The sequence below is a fragment of the Mercenaria mercenaria genome, chromosome 6 (genome assembly GCF_021730395.1).
Source record: "Mercenaria mercenaria strain notata chromosome 6, MADL_Memer_1, whole genome shotgun sequence".
Lineage (NCBI taxonomy): Eukaryota > Metazoa > Mollusca > Bivalvia > Venerida > Veneridae > Mercenaria > Mercenaria mercenaria.
In genome coordinates this window covers 56,723,515-56,744,639 of record NC_069366.1, presented here as the reverse complement: position 1 = coordinate 56,744,639, position 21,125 = coordinate 56,723,515, and positions in this window count along the sequence as shown.

The window sequence follows — 21,125 nt, the reverse complement described above, 5'->3', positions numbered from 1 at the left end:
ATATAAACAGACAGAAACCTTAGTACTGTAATTGTAAGGAAATTCAAAAGATTGCAGGAAAAGAAAAACAACGTCTTATATCAACTGGAGATGTATGGATATCTACTTTTATTCCAAGAAGAGTCGAGGATTAAGTTCGATAGAAATTATAGACTTAAATTACTCAAATTTAGAATTTAAACAAACTACACCAAAACTCATTCGGTCACACATACCATTGCTTCAAAATTATACGAGTATTTAATACGACAAAAAAAAATATATGTTTATCATACGGTGGTATACAGTGGTATATTTAGGACATGCATTTATACTTTTTATTAAATTATTTCTTGCGCGCGACATCTTAGCTCGAGCGCACGACATCTTATTTCGGTCGCTCGACAACTTTTCTCGTGTGCACGACATCTTATCTCGAGCGCTCGACATCTTATCTCATGACTTCGGACATCTTTATCGTGCGCACGACATCTTATTTCGAGCGCTCGACATCTTTTATCGTGATGTCGTGCGCTCGACATCTTATTTCGTGCGCACGACATCTTATTTCGAGCGCACGACATCTTATCTCGAGCTCTCGACATCTTTTCACGTGTGCACGACATCTTATCTATATATTTGGGACCTTTGCATGAATTTAGGTCATCACTAAAAACATACGGACAAGTAGATATTTAGGGTACCGCCTATTTATGTCATATTTAAACTTCCCACAAATACAAGTTGATAACATCATTTGGGAAAGGAGTCCACATAACTGGTCATCATATCTTCAAAATTCAAGAATATAATTAATGATGCTTACTGCATGTCAGAGTGGCTACTAACCGCAGTTTGACTGATAGCATCAAATCGCACATTGTCAGAAAAGTTATAAAATTACATGCATGAATAAAGGGAACACGGGGAAATTCTTTGATATGTGGGCGAAGCCTACATATTAAATCTTTATTCTGTCAAGGACTTAAATATATTCCCTTCCGTCATCATCAAATTTTTGCTGGCTTTTTTGTTTAGTTTGTGTGTTTAAATCAATACCCTGCAAACAAAAGTATAAATGAAACAATAGCAAAAACGGCGGCAGTCATACTGATGACCTGACCTTAAAATATATATATAGATAAGATGTCGAGCGCTCGAAATAAGATGTCGTGCGCTCGAGATAAGATGTTGTGCGCACGAGAAAAGATATCAAGCGCTCGAGATAAGATGTCGAGCGCTCGAGATAAGATATCATGTGCACGAGATAAGATGTCGAGCGCTCGAGATAAGATGTGGTGAGCACGAGATAAGATGTCGAGCGCTCGAGATAAGATGTTGTGCGCACGAGATAAGATATCAAGCGCTCAAAATAAGATGTCGTGTGCATGAGAAAAGATGTCGTGCGCTCGAGATAAGATGTCGTGTGCACGAGATAAGATGTCGCGCGCTCGAGATAAGATGTTGTGCGCACGAGATAAGATATCAAACTTTTAAAACTGGTTTGTCTTTTGAACTTAAAACAAGCTTTGTACATATAAATGATTGTGTGTCATTCTCCCATACCAGACATCTGTCATAGTAGTACGGTATTTTGCCTGAAGGTTGGACCCATTCTTCCTTCCAAAAAGAACGTAATTTGACAATAATGACATTATAAAGAATTACAATAGTCATTGTCTACGATCCCAGGATTACGTTAAATCTGATCTCTTTAAACTTTAGAATTGGAACATAAACTGTTTAAATTAAGTCCTCATTTCCAAACATTCACACGAAAAGAGACACAATTTCTTAGGCTATTTGCCTAATGAAATTCTCTTTGGTTTAAAAGTTTCACCGTCCAAGCTTTTCAATTTGAAGCATTTATCATTCGTGACTGGTTTCTATGATAATAATTTATGCAAAATTGTTAATGCAGTACGTTTTAATATGAGTAACGGAAATTATTAAAATACACTTTACTCTTCATCTTGGTGTTGATGTAAATTTTTACCGTACTTTCTTTTGTTTAGAATATTTGTCGAGTTTTCATATATCGAGATTTAATCTTAATGCAGTCTAAGACATAACAAACTTATATCATGAATTATCATTAATACAAATAATTATAACAGATCTAAATTAGTAACGGAACATAAACTTCCTAAAACGGATCCATAATTCCAGATATCTGCAGCCATTGCTTCTTTAGTTTGCAGTGGATAGGATTACGGTACCGTAATTCTGAGATTAGGTAGTTCCGGATTCCTAGACAAACCTATGAGGATAGGCTAGGATTACGGAAGTATTTAAGAGGCATCAGATATATGTTATGTTACCATACTCCTAGCCACTGCCTCTTTAATTTTTATGGGGCACTGGAGACTTTAATTTTCAAGGGAGCTCTGCCTTTTAGGGAGGACCTAATTTCATATTAGTCTTATTTGAATACAATATTCGTTATAGCTGCTAAAAGATAGCTGGAACACACGTGTGCCTGGATGATAAAATGACCTGTTTCGTTGCCAAAGTATTAAAAAAGAGCGTTTAATGAAATTTTTTATTTGCGCCGCCATGCTTGTATATTCTTATTTACAGATGTGCAGAAATACTTCCTGTTACTTAATATACTGCACAGTAGCTATTGATCGAACAAGGTCATGGTCTAAGTAATTGCAAATAAAAGTGGAAACAATTTGATTCCTTGTGCTGGCATTTTTTTTTCAGAAAAAGATGTCATACGTATACATGTGCGCTAATAACTTGGCACTTTAATTCTTTATTTTAAATGAATAATTTTATATCTTTGTAAAGAAAAAAGAATGACGAACACTTCAGTAGGATATAAATGTTGTACGTTCATTCGAATGAAAACAATGTTTGTTCAAAAAAATTCCTTCTTTCTTTCTATTGGAAAATTTTAACCTGATAAAAAATCGATATCGCCCAATCAGGCATTTTCAGGGGCGAACTTCTATCAAAACTAATCATTTGTATTTTAGTTCAAAATTTTACTACTTGATTTCATTCATTACTTTCTCCGTTGAAAATGAAAGCTTAAGAATTAATAGATATATACCATTTGGCATAGATTAAAATGTCATGTGACGGAACAACAGGAGAAATACTGTAACTGCATCAACTGACCCAATATGAAAGGAAATTTCATTACATTCCCATTGATTAATGACTGGAGATCTTAATAAAAACGCTGCCGTTTAATGAAAACATCATAAGATATTCATGTATGAACGACAATTTCCGATTGATCTCGCTGTTAGAACAGGTAAAACACGATTCGTCTGGATACTTCAAACGCACGACCCCTGCAGTGATAATGTAACATTACGTTCTAATTGTTATTTACTATAATTACAATTGGTTATTAAATGAATTTGTTACTGATGTTTCTGTGTTGTAGATAATTTTATACCTATTAAATAGCATTAAAATTTCTTAAGATATATTTGTCCACGATGGTATTATGTAAGCTTATATTCTTGCTAAATGCGACTCGTTTGTTTAATCAAAGCACTGAGAGGACTGATGTGGGCAGCGATTGACAGCTTCTATAATGGGCATGAACAGTTAGCTAAGTTTGGTGATTCCAGTTCAACTACTTTTGATTAATAAGCATTTTCAACCCTTTTTTACCAAATAAAGGGGTAAAACTCTGTTTTTACTATGTCAATGGGAATAAAATAATATATGAGCAAAGTTCATGTGCTTATTGAAAATTTTGTGAGGTTTGGTTAATCTTGCTCAAAATCTTTTTAGAATTATAAGCATTTTTTAACAAATCAATTGGAAAACACTGCTTTTACTGGAACAAGGGGGATAACAGTAAATGTGAGCAAAGGTTATGGACTAATTGATAATTATGTGATGTTTGGAGATTCTAGTTATAACAAGAGCTTGTAGAACACTTGTATGAAGTAACTGACAAGGAACAGAAATTATTTGGTCACTGTCAACTGGATATTTAACGTATTGATCTTAAATTAATAATTATGGGTCATTTACCAGTCTTAAGTGACCTCCGTATCAAATGTGATCTTAGACCAAAGCATAATCTAGTTTTCTGGCAAAAAAGTTCTATTGCCAATGTGATCTTGACCTTTGACCTACTGAACTCAAAATCAATAGGGGTCATCTGCTGGTCATGACAAATCTCCCAATCTCATGATCCTAGGCCCAAGCGTTCTCCAGTTAATCATCTGGAAACCGATTGGTCTACAGACCGACCAACATCCATCATCAAACAATAATATTTACAATATACCCCTCCTCCTTCGAAGGAGGGCAATCAATTTTTATATTAGAAGATGCCCATGTCTCCCCAAATGCATAGTCGTAATAGAGAAGAAGTCAATAGTGGATAGGAGCGAAAGACAAAGAGACATTTATGGTTGGCTGCAATAGAGATCATCTACTTGGCATGTCAAATCACGCTATGAAGCAAAGTTTCAAAATTCTGCGTCAAGTGGTTCTCAAGTAATTCGTTTTCCATGTTCAGGTTCCTGTGACCTTGATCTTTGATCGAATGAGCGCAAAATCAACAGAGATCATCTAGTCTGCATGTCCAATCACTATATGAAGTTTCAACATTCTGGGTCAAGTGATTTTCAAGTTATTGATTAAGAAAGAGTTTTTCCATCTTCAGGCCTCTGTGACCTTTCCTTTAAGTCAAGTGACCCCAGAAACATTAAGGCTCATCTACTGCGTAATTCCTGTCATTGTGATTGAAGGTTCTGGGTCAAATGATTCTAAAGTTATTGGTTGGAAAGTTAAAGTTATTGGTTGGAAACTGTTTTTAAAGTTCTGGTTCCTGTGACCTTAACTATTGATCCAGTTATTCAAAAATCAATAGGGGTCATCTACTCTACATGTCGAATCATCCTATGGAGTTTCAACATTCTCAGTCAAGTGGTTCTCAAGTTATTGATCAGAAACTTGTTTCCATGTTCAGGTCCCTGTGACCTTGACAGGTGATGTTTTTGTTTTTTTCAAACGAGATCTCATCTTGGTAAAAGCAGGCTATGAATATATTATACATAAATTACATAGATAAAAGACACACTTCAGAATAGTTCTTAAACTAAAAGCAACCATAAAAGAATATATACAATGAAATTAAACCTTTCATTCAATTTTAAAACAACCAAAACAACTACAGTCAACATCGTACTTGCGACCACCTCTATTAAGCGATTTTTGTATTAAACGACCAGTCAAAATCCCTCCCGAACGTTTTCAGTATAAAAATTCATTCCATTAAACGACTTTTCTATTAAACGACTAGCGACCACATTAATGTAGTCCCGACAGGTAAAATATTCGACAAAAGTATCTATTAAGCGGCCGGGTACTGTCTCCAATATCAGCATATAATGATCTTCAGGTTGCATTCAGTCATTTTTCAGATGTAGACCGCCTCGGTACTTAGTGGTAGAGCGTCCGCTTCGAGTGCGGGAGGTCGTGGGTTCAATCCCCGGCCACGTCATAACAAAGACGTAAAAACTGGTACTAGTAGCTTCCTCGCTTGGCGTTCAGCATTAAGTGGATAGTGCTAGGACTGGTCAGTCCGGTGTCAGAATAATGTAACTGGGTGGGGTATCATGCCACGTGTCTACGGCGTGATATTCCAGTGAGGCAGCACTATAAAGTTGGGCATCGTGCTCACTGCTACAAGTAGACACCGTTATTTATATATCTGAAAAAAATGTTGAAAAAGACGTTAAACCCGAACACACGTACACACTAGATCAATGTAATATGCCTCATAATCATGACAACATACATGTTTTAGTGTTGTTATATTTTCTGGTCCTTTGGGATCATGGAGCCCATTCAACATATGTGTAATAGAATTCCGCTTAAGCCGGTGCTAGGGGGCGTAAGAGGTGTTGCACATTTCATTACCTCTCATGAACAGACTCAATCATACCGAGTCTGCTATTATTCTTTTTGGTTGCATTCTATGCTTCCAAATGATCATTTTACGAATTTTATTGTTAAAAATGCAAATATTGAAAACTGAAATTTTTCAGACTTAGGTTGAATTATCTCAAATGATTTCATTACAGTCTTTCCGAATCCCGCTATTGCATAATTATCAGAGAAGAAATCGTACGCCAGTGCGTGAATATTTGGGGACGAAAACGCCGCGAATCTACCGGCGATTAAAAGGCGAAAAATAATGTTTCTTTCGAATTAATTATACCCTTTAATAATATGTCAATCACAAACACCATCTAGAATGAAACATTAAATCAAATTGAAGTGCATATGTTCGTATTTTCGGAAAAGAGGTACGAATTTTTCGCCCCCTTCGTTACAGCTGCAATTATTTTCCTAAGTCGTGCAAATAAAAATTATTTACGTAAATATTATGAAAGGATCTTAACTTCCTCTATGAAAAATAAATAAGATAAGCTTTCTGAAAGTAAAACAGACTTGAATTACGTAAAAATTATGGAAGACATGGAACTACTTGTTCTTCAGTTTCGGTTGAGCGTATCGTCTATAAATTTGTGGTATGGTAAATATGTGGACAAGCAAAAACAGGAGCAGAATATAGCCGTCTTATTCTCATCAGTACTTTGAAGTTCTATTTACACACAATTCATTTGAAGAATATCTTAATAAAATGTACATGCATGTTTCAACAATTAATCTTGAGTTTATATCTTTATTCGAATTCTTTTTCTGCCATTGTCAGGGCTAGAGGTTATTAATTTTGGTATATAAATTTTCTGACGAATAAATATCGAATTTCAGTATACAGCAATGTATCTTTTGCAACACTTGTATCGCTGACATATGCGTCCTACATGGAAAGCATCCAAATGTCACATTGTCTTCGAGTGTTATATAAGCTATTTTGTATTATAGAAACGCTCCTATGTTGAGATTCACCTCACGATCTTAAATCCGTTTAAAGTTCCCTTTCAATTTATATGCAAATTGGGAAATCTAGATAGACCTTTAGATTGTAGAATAGCTTTTCCAATATGGCTATGTGATCTGTCTGTCCGATAAGTAAATCCTTCTAAATCTAAATTACATGTCCAAAAATAATTTCTTCTGAAAATGTAATGCCTTTGTAAGTGGCGATGTCGTACAGTTAAGACCGAGCGTGGCCTTTAGTTAAAGTATAAATTACTTTATTACACTTGGTTACATCTTTGTAGTGAATGCTGAAAAATATTCGAAACCGCTACTGCATCTTCTGAACGTTGAAAAATGCATTTTCACTCATAGCTATTCATGATATGCATAAAAAATACATTGCTCAGAATATTTGAAGCAATTAATTTTTGTCGATCTTATTTATATGGAAAAAAAACTTGTTCAAAAATACAATTAAAATATTATGAGTGATATCAAATCGGTTCATGTTTATAGTTTCGTTACCGTTTGGAGTATTAAGTTAAACGAAGTAAAATTGCAGTATTAACATTGTCTCATCATTTCTGTCGGTCCCTTGATATTAATACACGTGGAATAAATCAACTGAATGGTCAACTTTTCTAATACAGACATTCCATTTATTTATTAAATTATAATTGACAATTTGAAAAAAAGTGCGGTATCCGCAAAAACGTCTACTGGTGTTTATAGATTCGTGGATTTCAAAATCTGATAAAAATAAAATGAATGGGCATTTCATTTGTTCGTTTGGATTTAATTCATCGGGTTGATCCAACAATGAATTCCACGAAAAATAGTCCCTAGTAATGCTAGCAATTTTACAGTACACATTGGAAAACCGTTGAAGCAAATTTAAGTTTATAATGAATATTTTATATATCTTCATCTACATAATCATAATTTGATTATATTGCACCTGTACCAGCTCTTATGTATTGTTCATATTCTGTGACTAACTATTTTTAAGTACTATTAGTACGCATATTCTTCAGGTAAGGATCATGACTGTGATTACAAACGGTTATGAACCATCACAATTTGTAGGCGTATGCTTCTTTTCACAATTTCTACAGAATGCCCTCATACTTTGAGAAAGATTTTTAACCTCAGATCCTTCAAAGTATTTTCATTTGTTCAGCAGAGTCTTGTCAATAAATGCGCGCTCGTAGTTGTGACCTAGCTTACTTAATGGAAAACAAAAGAAAATCACCATAACGTAAACTACGATCAATAAAACACACAAAATGTGTCAAATAATCAGTGGTCGCCGGTCATTAATTCTTCCGTTAACTAGAAGAGGAAATTACTGGCGACAGCGAAGCCGTGATGGAAAAGCCTAATACATAACACTGTCACAGCGCAAGACGATTTTTCGTAAGATTATTCAGTGCAAGTCAGTAAAATTAATGTAGGTTTTCTGGACTAATTCTAAATACATCAGCTGTGAAATAATGTAAACGCCTTAATGTTCAAGGTACGATTGTGTTGTCTTTGTATGATCTAACATCCCCAGGGTTCTTATTCACAAGCGTTCTATGTCTGAACTAAACCTTAGACATACATAAGCCAATTATCCGATGCTCCATCAGTTTCTTTATACTACATCTACAATAATAAACTCCGATGATTGTTATTTTTAGAAGGACCTTTATCCCTGCAAAGGTGCACCTAAACATGCTGAAGGTTTTTCTAATAAACGCTAAAAGATATTTTGTCATAAAAATTCTGTTTGGCTCTTTTGGTCTTTAATATTTATGAATTAAGGCATTGAAAAGTTAAAATTTCTGAATGTTATATTTAACGAAATAAAAGTTGATTAACTTAAGTTATTTAGATATAATAATTGCTGTTTTTGCATTTTTTTTTCTATTTCTAAAGATATACACTGAAACTGAGAAGCCGAGCTAAATGCATTAAGTAAATGTTATATAATTTTCTGTCTTAACGATCAATGTTCCAGAAGTTTACAAACAAGTGCACAAAACTTTTTTTTTTGTTTCTTAAACAGTGTTTATTGTGTTTGTGCCTTTAAAAACAATTTGTAATGGTTTTGTCGACGAATTTTATGTTTTCGTTCATAAAATAAGACACAAAATAATGAGCTAGACAAGAAGTTGTATGGTATCAGCTTTCTTCATGAACAATTTGTCAGGCATCAAGATTCGGATTTTCACATTTGAGAGACTTCATTCAGTTACCAAATTAGTTCCAAGTTGCCTGAGCCTGCCTAATCACTACCATTTTCTGGTGGTTGAACTCCTAATGGACATACTATAATAGTTTACATATTATTTAATTATTCACTTTAAGCTTATTTGATGAGGATGGTTTTACATTTAAAGTATTTTTAGTGAAAGATACCAATAGATTACTACGGCGCTTAATTCATTTGCCGTGAATGACGTCCCGATTATCAGATCCGTCACATTACCATGATGGTAAAAGAAACGACCCATGATAACCTGTGACATTGTGATGACGGTAAAAGAAACGACCCATGATAACTATGACATCGCGATGACGGTAAGAGAAACCGTGACTTTGCGATGACGGTAAAAGAAACGACTCATGATAACACATGACACTGCGATGACGGTAAAAGAAACAACCCATGATAACCTTTGACATTGCCATAATGGTAAAAGAAAAACCCGTAAAAGTCCGTGATAAAACCGTCGCGGACATTATAGCCGTCACGGGTTTAAGCAGATCTGAACATTCTTAACATTGCAACTTATGCACACAATGTAAAGGTTAACGTTCATGCAAAACACGTGAATTTACCAAATTTAGAAGAGAGAACATCTTAATATAATCTAACAGGGATAGAGTTTATTACATGTACGTATATATCTCAGTCTCTTTATTTTCTAATGTATCTGGTTCTTCTGTCTTTTATGATTGCCTTTTGCCGTCTCTTATCAGAACTTTGATAATGTACACTAAGGTATTATGCGTATTAATCGGCCTGGCGGGGCGGGGTTTCGCGACGGTTTCATTGCATTATTAAGCAGGGTACGTAGTATATTCGGCAACCTGATTTCTTATTCAGTGGTTCCTACCTTCATATTAATCAATCCAGCGTTGAATTTGTGATTTGTTACGGAATTAATTATATTGCTCTACCTATTTTGCTCGTATTTGGAGATTACCGTTATTTGCTGAAGTCAAAAATTTACTCCGCCCCACCAGGTCAATACGTTTCTGCTTTACTCCGCCCCGCCAGGTCAATATGTTTCTGATTTACTCCGCCCCGCCAGGTCAATATGTTTCTGATTGTAATATTTTGGATACAGTTGCTGCCAATTTTGCAATTATTGTCGTCTTCTTTTGCAAAACAATGTTTTCGCCCATTCCGAGAAATGTTATCCAAAATTCAGCTTGCTTCCTAGTTTTGTCGCCGACCATCCTTATTAACAAGATACTTTAACTGGTGAATCATGTGAAAATAAGTGTCAATTCATTATTACGGAGAAAATAACTAGTTATACCTGAGGCGTGCAATAAGACATTTTCTATTAATATCATTTCCTCTCCAGAATTTAATTACTGTTTCTGTAAAAGATTCTGTAAAAGAGGTGAATGAACAGAATTTGATAGCTTTAAGGTCTAATCACATCATCTGACGATTCAATCAAATATTTTGTAACCGTTTTTAAAATGCATATGACTCTTCCGTTTGGATCGTTTATTATATATAAACATATTGGTTCTCATATTTGAAATATAATTATAGCAAGTCATTTAACTGAAGTTAGTTATAAACAGATAGAATTTGCAAGAATATGTTTCATATCGCTACAGCTGCCAGATCGTGTCTTGTTGTTCTTTCTCTTGTAGCTAATTTGTTAAAATGCATTCGTTAAACTATCTTCAAGTGGGTTTTTTTGTCATGTTTAAAATGCCGTTAACGTTTAAGGCTTTTGGATTTCTGCGATATTAAACAAAAATGTTCAAAGTGTTTATGAAAACAAAGAGACTTAGACCACTAAAGGTAAAAACTCATCTTAACAATAAGCGATTTCCGAACAAGGCTTACAGCCAAATATTTTGTCACAGTCCAGGCTTATGAAACATAGTTTTGCTATATGAGCCGCGCCATGAGAAAACTAACATAGTGCATTTGCGACCAGCATAGATCCAGACCAGCCTTCGCATCCGCGCAGTCTGGTCAGGATCCATGCTGGTCGCTTCCAAAGCCTATTGCAATTAGAGAAATCATTAGCGAACAGCATGGATCCTGACCAGACTGCGCGGATGCGAAGGCTGGTCTGGATCTATGCTGGTCGCAAATGCACTATGTTGGTTTCTCATGGCGCGGCTCATATTCAGATTAATTTTATGTCCTTAAAGGTGTGGCGATAGAAATATGACCTAACGTTACAGGATGTGTAATAAAATTGAAATACAAAATGGTTTCAGAAATATGAGACTGAGATAAGGGAACAGTGTATGAATTGTGTGGTATTTCTATGCTATATGTGTTACTCTAGCTTAAGCCTTGTTTTGCAATAATACATAAGTACTACCGATAATAAAAAAAATATAGGTTAATATTCTTTCCGGCATAACCAAAATTTACTAATCTTTCAAAAGTTTAGTTAACAAGATTGCATATTAATGTATAATATTACCTTAATACTTCAGTTTGAAGTTATACTTTCAAAGAGGCAAGTCCGAACAAAACAGCTGTTTAGGTGAAACCTACGATACATTCTATTTCTAAATGTATTGTCATTGTCCGTTACTCTACCTTGGATCTGAACACTTCACCTACCTATATATATCAAAGTGAGAAAACATTTTCTGGAAAGTGTAGAAAATACTACAGGACAGCGTAACTTTTAGAAATATCTAGTTCAGTACGTGCCAGTTGCTGAAAATATGAATAATTAAAATTTATAAGAGAAATCTAAAATGGGGATTTATCCAGTCCATTGTAATGCCTGCTTTACAAGAGAAAAACTAATGCCTACAAGGTCCTGCACAATGTGTGAATGGAGACTGAGTTATGTACATAAAAATGTTCGTTCTGTACTGTTCAGTGTATCACAATAAATTCGTCGTTCTGCCCAGGGCCAACGGGAATAAGTATAGCAATAATTCGTCGAGAATCCAATAGAGAACTGAGCTCAGTTGAGGCCTAGAGCGTTCATAGGAATATTACCACAAATAACATATTAAATGCGCGACAGTTCAATAACTTACAAAATTGATGGACGTATTGCAATATATTGCCATGTAAATGGCACAGGACATATTGCTTGCCACATATCACATTTTAATAACAAATTCGAAAATTAGATATACATTGTATTGCTAAAATTGACAACCATTTTTTATTTACTGATTCACATTGCGGTGGCATAGAAGTGACATAGACGTTTTTAGTTGTATTTTTTATCAAAACGTAATATTTTTAATATGCCACATTTTCTTATTACGTGTGTACATAGTAATCATAACGTGAGCATGAATTAGTACAAAATACATCTATCACCACTATCGTACAATTTTTATGCAAAACTACCGGAAATATTTTTAAAGGGACAATTATCTATACATGTATCTGCCATTGGTAATGATACATATAACGGTTACTGGCCATGTGATGGAATTGTTTGTAAAAACTTGAAATATGTTAAATATACACTGGTGGTATTTTCAAAATTCGAGTTCCTTACTTGATTGCTTGATTGCACAATCAAGATAGAGCTCTTTAGCATGAAAACATTTTTGTATACCTACTATGGAGTAAGAAGGATAATAAAATTTTTTTTTTCGTTGCCAGCAATTTTCACCGAAAATCTTACGTATCAGTTTGAAAGGACCGTTATAAGGGATTTACAAGACGTGCTGGCATATCAGAAGAAACAGTCCATTAATATTATTTATCGCCGAAAACCGACAATGTTGTATTTTTTGTTTCTTCCTTTGTTTCTAAATGTTTTTCATTTCAATACCTTCTGCATTAAGAAGAATGATTTAAATTTCATAAATAAATCTTATATTACACACTGAGCAACATTTGAAATATTTTAATTGCATGAATCACCTCGAAAGGAAAATACTTGATAATTACACTGGTTTACGGCGGTGGTGGTAGAGGGGATCTTTCATTTAATAGGAACGTCACAATATAACCATGTATGAACGACAGTGTCCAATGTATATTAATTGTACATACCAACAGTAACAACGTTACCCTTAGTTCTAATTGCTTTTCAAACTTACTGTCTTAAAGGCTAGTTGTAAACTGATTTTCTTCCCGCAAACAGCATTGCCGACTGCGTACTACCCGCCATAGTTTCATTTACGCTAATAGTTGTGATCGGTGCGACCAAGCTTAGGTATTAACCAAAAGTATGTCTACCAATGCTTTAAAGCATTTAACATGAATGGTACAAAAATGTTTCGTCCGTTTATGCCAAAAATCTGTGCTTTTTATGCTGGGACAGACATTTTTAATTACGAACGGATACAGAATTTAACTCGTAGCTGTTCATAAGCTGCAACTCTTGCAGTTTGTGTTATCATTAACATGCTCGTGCTGCATGGAAATTTTTAAAAGGTTTTGTTATCAACTATATTGTGTAATAGAAACGCTCTTATGTTAAGACTCGTCACACAGTCTGAAATCCGTTTAAAGTTCCTTTTCAATTTATATGTAAATTTGGAAATCCAGATGGACTTTTAGATTGTAGAATAGCTTTTTTTTCCAATTTGGATATGTGATCTCTATGTCCAATAAGTAATTATTTCTAAATCACATATCTAACAGATGTAATGTTTTTTTCTAAATGGAGATTTCTTTCAGGTAAGATTGAGCGTGATCCTTAGAAAAAACATACTGGAATTATAACTTTGTAAATTAATTTCTTCAAATACTTGGAAACTCTTTTCCCATCGTGACAGAAAAATTAAATTCATTCCTTTACACAGAGATATATATATGTTTTATATGAGATGTAACTCATTCACAGAAAAAAAATAGAACAGGTTCTTTTCGTCCAACCGATCCTAATGCAATATGTCTACTTGCTCATTTATAATTCTTAAATATTACCAGAAGTAATATAAACTGAACCGTTTATAGTTCCCTTGCTGATTGAAGCGTTTGGTATGATGCGGTAAAAATGCAGCTTTTAGCACGTTCGCATATTCTAACCGGAAGTGTCAGCTCAGATTACAACCCTCATGATCCTTACTGAATAAGAAAGACAATAGCCAACTAGCTCGATTTTTTAAAGTATACTCCACCGAGTGTCGTCGCTATTATTCGCCGCTGGCGTCACACCTTGGTTAAAGCTTGGCGTGCATGGGCATATCTCAGCAATTATTTCATGTATTGAATTGATTTAAAATTCGCACAAAGCTTCCTAGCCACAATCCTATTGCAACAACTACGTTAGATAACGTCAATGACTTTGTTGGAAATATTGGTCATTTTGGGCTTGGGTATTTCTTTATATATATATTTTTTTGCGTAAAAACACACCAACTTAGATATAGGTCATATGGCGACTTTCAGCATTTGGTAATGGAGGAACCTCTGCGCATAATGTCATCACGGGAATCACCGACCTTCCCTAAGCCAGCTGGATGGCTTCCTCACATGAAGAATTGAACGTCTCGAGCAAGGCTCAAACCCATATTAATGCAGTTATGATTTTCCGTATACGACGATGAAAATATTTGTTGCTGCTCCATAGAATTTGTAAAATAATTCAAAATGATTTAACTAATATCTGCTATGTAGTTGTTTCGACGCCCTTCCTCTTTACTCTTATGAAAAGAAATGTAAATTCATTTTGACAGACGAGGAAGTAATTACATATACGTCGTACCAAAACGATATCAATATTTCCTCTTCAGAATTATGTTTCTCAGACAGCAAATGGAAAGAAAACCCTGGGTTTGTTTTTGTTATGATTTATACGGCTTTGTACTCTTCCGTTTGAAAAGTCTGAAATGTGAACATTCGTTCAGATAAACACCGCTGCAATAGAGCATAGTCTGGGATAAAATGCACAATACCTCTTAGCTGTGACCATATCCAAGCCATTAAAACACTAAAGAATCACTATAACGCAAAATAAGATCAATAAAACGCATAAAATGTGTAAAAAAAAGTCATTTGTCGCCGGTCATTAATTCTTCCTTGGACTGGAAGAGGAAATAAATGGTAACAGCGAAGCCTTATCTGAAGGACTAATATACTACCTTGTCAATGAGTAAGGCAAATTTCGTTCGATTATTCTATTTAAGTCAATTATATCAGTGTTGATTTACTGGATTAACGTTATACGTATCACTCCCAGTGTCAACGTGTAAAGTACAGTAATTATTGCCTATGTCTAACAACGTCCCCGTGGCTCGTATTCAACAACTTTTTATGTCTGAACTAAAACTTGCAGTAACATGTACCAGTCAAATATTTTTCCTATATATTTTTTTTGTTCTAGATCTATACTGACTTAACTCTGAGCAGTAATGGTCACTGATTTCGAATCATTTGCCCTTTATCTCTGTAGTTTCGAAATCTTCTTTAGGGTGAAGAACTCTTTATTGCGAGAAAGCTGGCTTACGGAAGGTCGGTGATTATACGAAGGTGCCGCCTACAGTCAGGCTCGGAGGGACACCTGGGGTCTTACTCTTACATCTTAATCTGTAATCGGTGTGATATTAAAACCATTGAAATCTCTTTAGTTTAAATAGAAGCAAAGGTGAATATAAGTGTTTTAAGTAAACGATAAAATAAATTTTATCATTGAAATTGCAATTCTAGCTTCAATATTTTTAACACCTTACTAATATTAAATTGCTAAAAATTACCAATACAAATATAATTTGATTTAACGTAAAAGACATAACAATTTCTAGGAAATGTTTTTTTAACACTTTAAGAACTACTCTACAAAAACACAGATCAAACAAACAGACACAAATTTATATGAAGAATGATCACAACAGGGCATCTCGTCGGAACGGTCAGAGGTTAAAACTGTTGGGAATATTAAAGGCAGTTAACGTCAATTTTAAACCCTCCCACTTTTAAAGACTAACATTGAGCGATATATTAACCCCAAATAGCTTCACTTGCATTTGTATATCCAAAATGAAATTAAATCAGTGACCAAACCGGTGTTCCTTACATTAATTTTATTATATTTTTTTGTCAAGATTATCAAATTTTCTTTAAGTCAATTAACAAGAACGCAGTATTCCGTTTAGGTGTGATTCATCACAATTCTGTGTTTGTGGTTTTCACAAATTTGTTTTGTCGACCATTTATAAGTATCAGACACATAATAATGAACTAGACAAGAAATTATATGGTAACAGCTTTCTTTATGAACAATTTGCCAAGCAGTTAGTTAGATATTTTCACATTTGAGAAACTTCGTTCGTTTCCCTTATAAGTTCAAATGCTACGACGGAGTTATACGATAATGAGCTAGACTAGAAATTGTATTCTATTAGCTTTCTTCATGAACAGTTTATCAGACATTAAGACGCAGATATTCACAATTGAGAGACTTTATGCATTTTCTATCAGTTCAAAATTTAATTGAACTTACATAATCACTAGTTATGTTCTAGCAATTGAACTGATGATGGATATGAATTATATTTCCATTCTTTTCATACGAAGTAACAAATGTACGTATGACTTATGAATTAAAAACATTTATAAATCATCGTAAATATACTTTATATAAAAATGTTTATTATACTTTAGTTTTGCATGGAAATGTCATTATAAAATCTATCGAACGATTTTTGAAGTAAACTACGCATAAACTAGTCTGTCGAAGTGAGGTTATGGATTGTGCACCAAACCTTCACGTCCCATTTGTACCGGCTTAAACGCTATTCTATTTTACATGCACAATGGCCGAACTCCGTGCTTCCAAGGAACAAAATAATATAGATTGAGCCGGTTGGACAGTGCATTACTCAAACGTTTAACATATTCTCAACAAATAACAATAGGCAATTACTAACACTGGCTGCAAGGAGTATGTTCATTTGCTTTGAATGCAGTAAAACAGAGTAACACAATGTGAGTGAAAACTGTTATTTTTAATTTCTTAAAATGACGTGCATTAATATCAGAGAACAAAAGAAGCTGTTATTCAAATTTTCACAGTTAAACGATGTCTATCTAATACAAATCAGTTGAAAGCAAAGGTGGGTCAATAAAAACCGCCAAAGATGCAACATTATTGCATCGACCCACCCAAACTCATTGCAGCATGAACGACAAGTGAATTCAGATCGCTAATTTGATTTCTTTTGCAACACTTATAAAACTAAATGGCACACAATTTACAAATGACTAGAGCAATAAAACTAATAAACATATACCAACACTTAGAATTCATGATGAACAGATTAGACAGCAGTCTTATGCTGAACTGTCTATTATAACAATGATTAACATGACAAAACTGATCAGGTAGCAGCCTTTTGCTGGACTACTGTAAGAATACAAGATAGTTAAACAACACACTGAAATACAGTTCACCAAAAATAGTTTAACAGCAAGACAAAATCCAAATAACACAAAACTGACTAGGAAAAAAAGGAAAAATTGCATCTACAATCATAATGACGTAGCAGCCTTTTGCTGAACTACTCTAAACTATGGTCCACCTTTTATTGATAAACATGCAGTACTACAAAGAACCAGAGTATTTTGAATGTTGCAGCCTTGTACTGACCAACAAATTTACCGAAAAGCTCAACATAATTTCAATCGGTGAACAAATATTTACAAACTTGAACAATTATTTTTTAAAGAAAACAACAGAATCTTGTAAAAATAGTATTTACAACACTATCTTTATAGCAGCCTTGTGCTGAACTAGGATAAATGTCCTATGAGCTAACACAAATGAATTATACTTAGCTCAACATTAGGCAAGGGCAATCTTCAGCACTCGTATATACTTTTTTAACAACTAGCGATTTTCATGATTGCGTCATCAGAGAAACCCCTTATAGAAGCGTAAGTAACTTTGCAGCACCAATCCTAAAAGAATGTGATTTGTAGTGAAAGGGATCATAACCAAAAGATCTGATAACATTAATGAAGCTCCTGTTAAAAAAGGCACATGTTGCTATCTTTCTATTTGGGAATTGAATACGTGGGCATTCAGTGTGTTTTCAAAAACTGGAAAAAAATGCGTAACGCATGAATAAGTCCTTATTTTCCGTGTTGTTTGGAATGAACAAAGTAACTGCACCAGAGCTGTGTTTAAACTTTTCCAATGTAATTTCTATTCCTATTAGAGTTGAGGCGTGTGATTCTAACTTCACGTCGGGTCGCTTGAGAATTACAGTAGCGTAAAAAGCGCTCCAATGATCAGAATAAAGGCATTTTGTCAGATCAGTTAATGCACAAGCTATAACTTGATGTATTGCCCTGCTTAAATGATTAACAGATTCGTTGGCAGTTTGGCTGGCATTGGTGACAGTGTTGGCAAGCATTGCAACTCTTCCTTGTGGCAATACTGGACTTCGCACCATAGCACGAATACGATTAGCCACAGTAGCCGTTGTTGTAGCTGAACTTCCAGGATTTAACGATGGCTTGGGGAAATCCACCGCACTGCTCAGAAGATCGTTCTAAATCGATAGAGGGTCCTGCGTTGTTTGTCACAGTTAACTACGAGTCTGAATTACCGTATTAACACTGAGATTAAAGAGAGAAATTGTATGGCCGCCACGAGGTATTTGAAGAATGTAATAGTTAATGTCATCTGAAAGCCTTTTGAAGCACAGAACGCTACTAAGAAAACTAATAGTTGACTCGGTTTGACTGAGTCTATTCAGAAGCGATAATGTAGTTATGTAAAGTGAAACTTGCCTCACTCCTCCTTCTACCGACTTAAGTGGAATTATTGTAGACAGTGAATGAACTCCATGATCACAAAATGACAAGAAGTATAACAACATTGGGCATTATAAACTACATACTACCGAGGCAGCATTCATTTCTCTAGTGTACGTCAAACATGTATGCTTCAAAAACATTTACAGATACCATCAAGTACTTTTAATGTGTGCTGTAAACTACAGCTACAATCCTACTGGTACATTTTTGTACTTAAATTACAATGTGCATACATAATGGAAATACTTCATAACAAGTACTAAATGCCACAGTTCTATAACTGTTTAGACAAACATAGTATACGCAACATTTTCTTCTGGAAGCGCGCACAACAATAGATTTGCTTATTGCTTTGGTAAAATGAACTAAAACAAATTTATTCAAAGAACATCTTATGTTAGCGTAAATTAGTTTCCTGCTAATCATTAGCAGTTTATTAGAATTTGTTAAGGGTTATGATAATTCATGTTTGATCAAGGTGAATGTCTACAGTCGCTCTTTATTACACCCAGTTAAAGTTTTGTTACTATATGACCAAGGTACTGTATACTTTTCCACCAAGAACGTCATTTCACAATAACATAAGCAGTCTCCATGCCAAAAGAAACACATTATTGGTGCATTAACTTTCATGATTTTTTTTCTCATAAATTCAGAGTATCCTATCTTGTAATCAGAGACTGGAAACATCCGGCAATTTAAACAGATCTCAACAACACTAGAATTATCCAATACAAACATGACGTGACAAGAATATAAAACAAATTAAATTTGGCTTGTTTAAAAGCAAGGATTATAAACATGATAATATGACAGTCAGAATAAATGTCTAGGGAGAAACTTGTCAGTACAGTTTTGTGTTGAAATATTTAAAACGGGTTTCGTTTTTTATTCGATTGTACATGTACAAGTTAGCCACAAAAATAATTTTTACCACAAAAAATCTGAAGAAAACACTTTGATTCAAGACTGAAGATGATATGAAGAAAGTACCATTTCTTAATCTTGTCTCTTGTCGGCGGTTTAGATTGATTACATTTTTGAAGGGAAACTGGACTGAGACAGATCATGCAGTATTCTTATCATTTATAAGAGTTCGGTCGAAGTCAGAAAAATTAAAATTCCAATCTAAATATAGTTACATAAATCTTTAGTGTTTGAAAGATTCGGGAACATTTTCTTTGATAACCACAAAATATATGCTAGAAAAGCATCTCTGAAATACCCTTAGCATTGCATTTTTGGCCGAAAATAGCTGAAAATGGGCGACGTTATGTATGAAATAATGCCTTTCGAAGCTTCCTGTCAAAGATTTTCTTTCAACGCTAAGAGGATCGATGCGAGATTGTTTTCAGGAAATAAAAAATGGAAGGATGGCTAGAAATGTTCCAATTCTAAAATATTGATTTTTTTCAACTACTGTAGCTCATTTAAGCGATTTTGGGATATTTCTAAGGAAATTTAAATCTTCTTCGTGGCATTCGTTTTCATTTACGAACAATTAAAACTGTAGTCTTGTTTTGTCCTATTTTTGTATTTGTAAATGTTTACATGTAATAGGGACATTTTTCACTCAAAGTCATAAGTATTCCTTTATCAGATTTTACGACGAAACAGAAAACTATTAATCTGTAGAAAAGAAATTAACAATTCTTCGATTCTTTTTTTAATGTAGAATGTTACTATTGTTGAGGAAATATTCTTTGAACATGGTTCAAATTCTGAATTTACTTTAAACAAAGATAAACATCCATTATATAAAATATATCCTTATTTTACTTGCTACTGGTCAAAGACCTTCATAATTTGTTGGTTTCTTCTCAAATATGCCTTGACTTTTCATATCTAAGATAAATGAAAACTTAACATAACTTAACTGATTCTGACGAATTAAAAATAAATTGAGCCGTGCCATGAGAAAACCAACATAGTGGGTATGCGATCAGCATGGATCCAGACCAGCCTGCGCATCCGCGCAGTCTGGTCAGGCTCCATGCTGTTCGCTTTTAAAGTCTATTGGAATTGGAGAAACTGTTAGCGAACAGCATGGATCCTGACCAGACTGCGCGGATGCGCAGGCTGGTCTGGATCCATGCTGGTCGCATACCCACTATGTTGGTTTTCCCATGGCACGGCTCAATTAGTTGATTCTTATTTGCGACTTGTTCTACAGCTTGAATTTTAGAAAAATAAAATACAAGGCAATCTCAAAGTCAGTACACGAATAATACTATTTTAGGTATTGTAACGCATTTGTGAAACATACATCAAAAGCTTCTTGTTACTCTAATGACGAAAAATACTTTAACAATCAGCACAATATCAATTA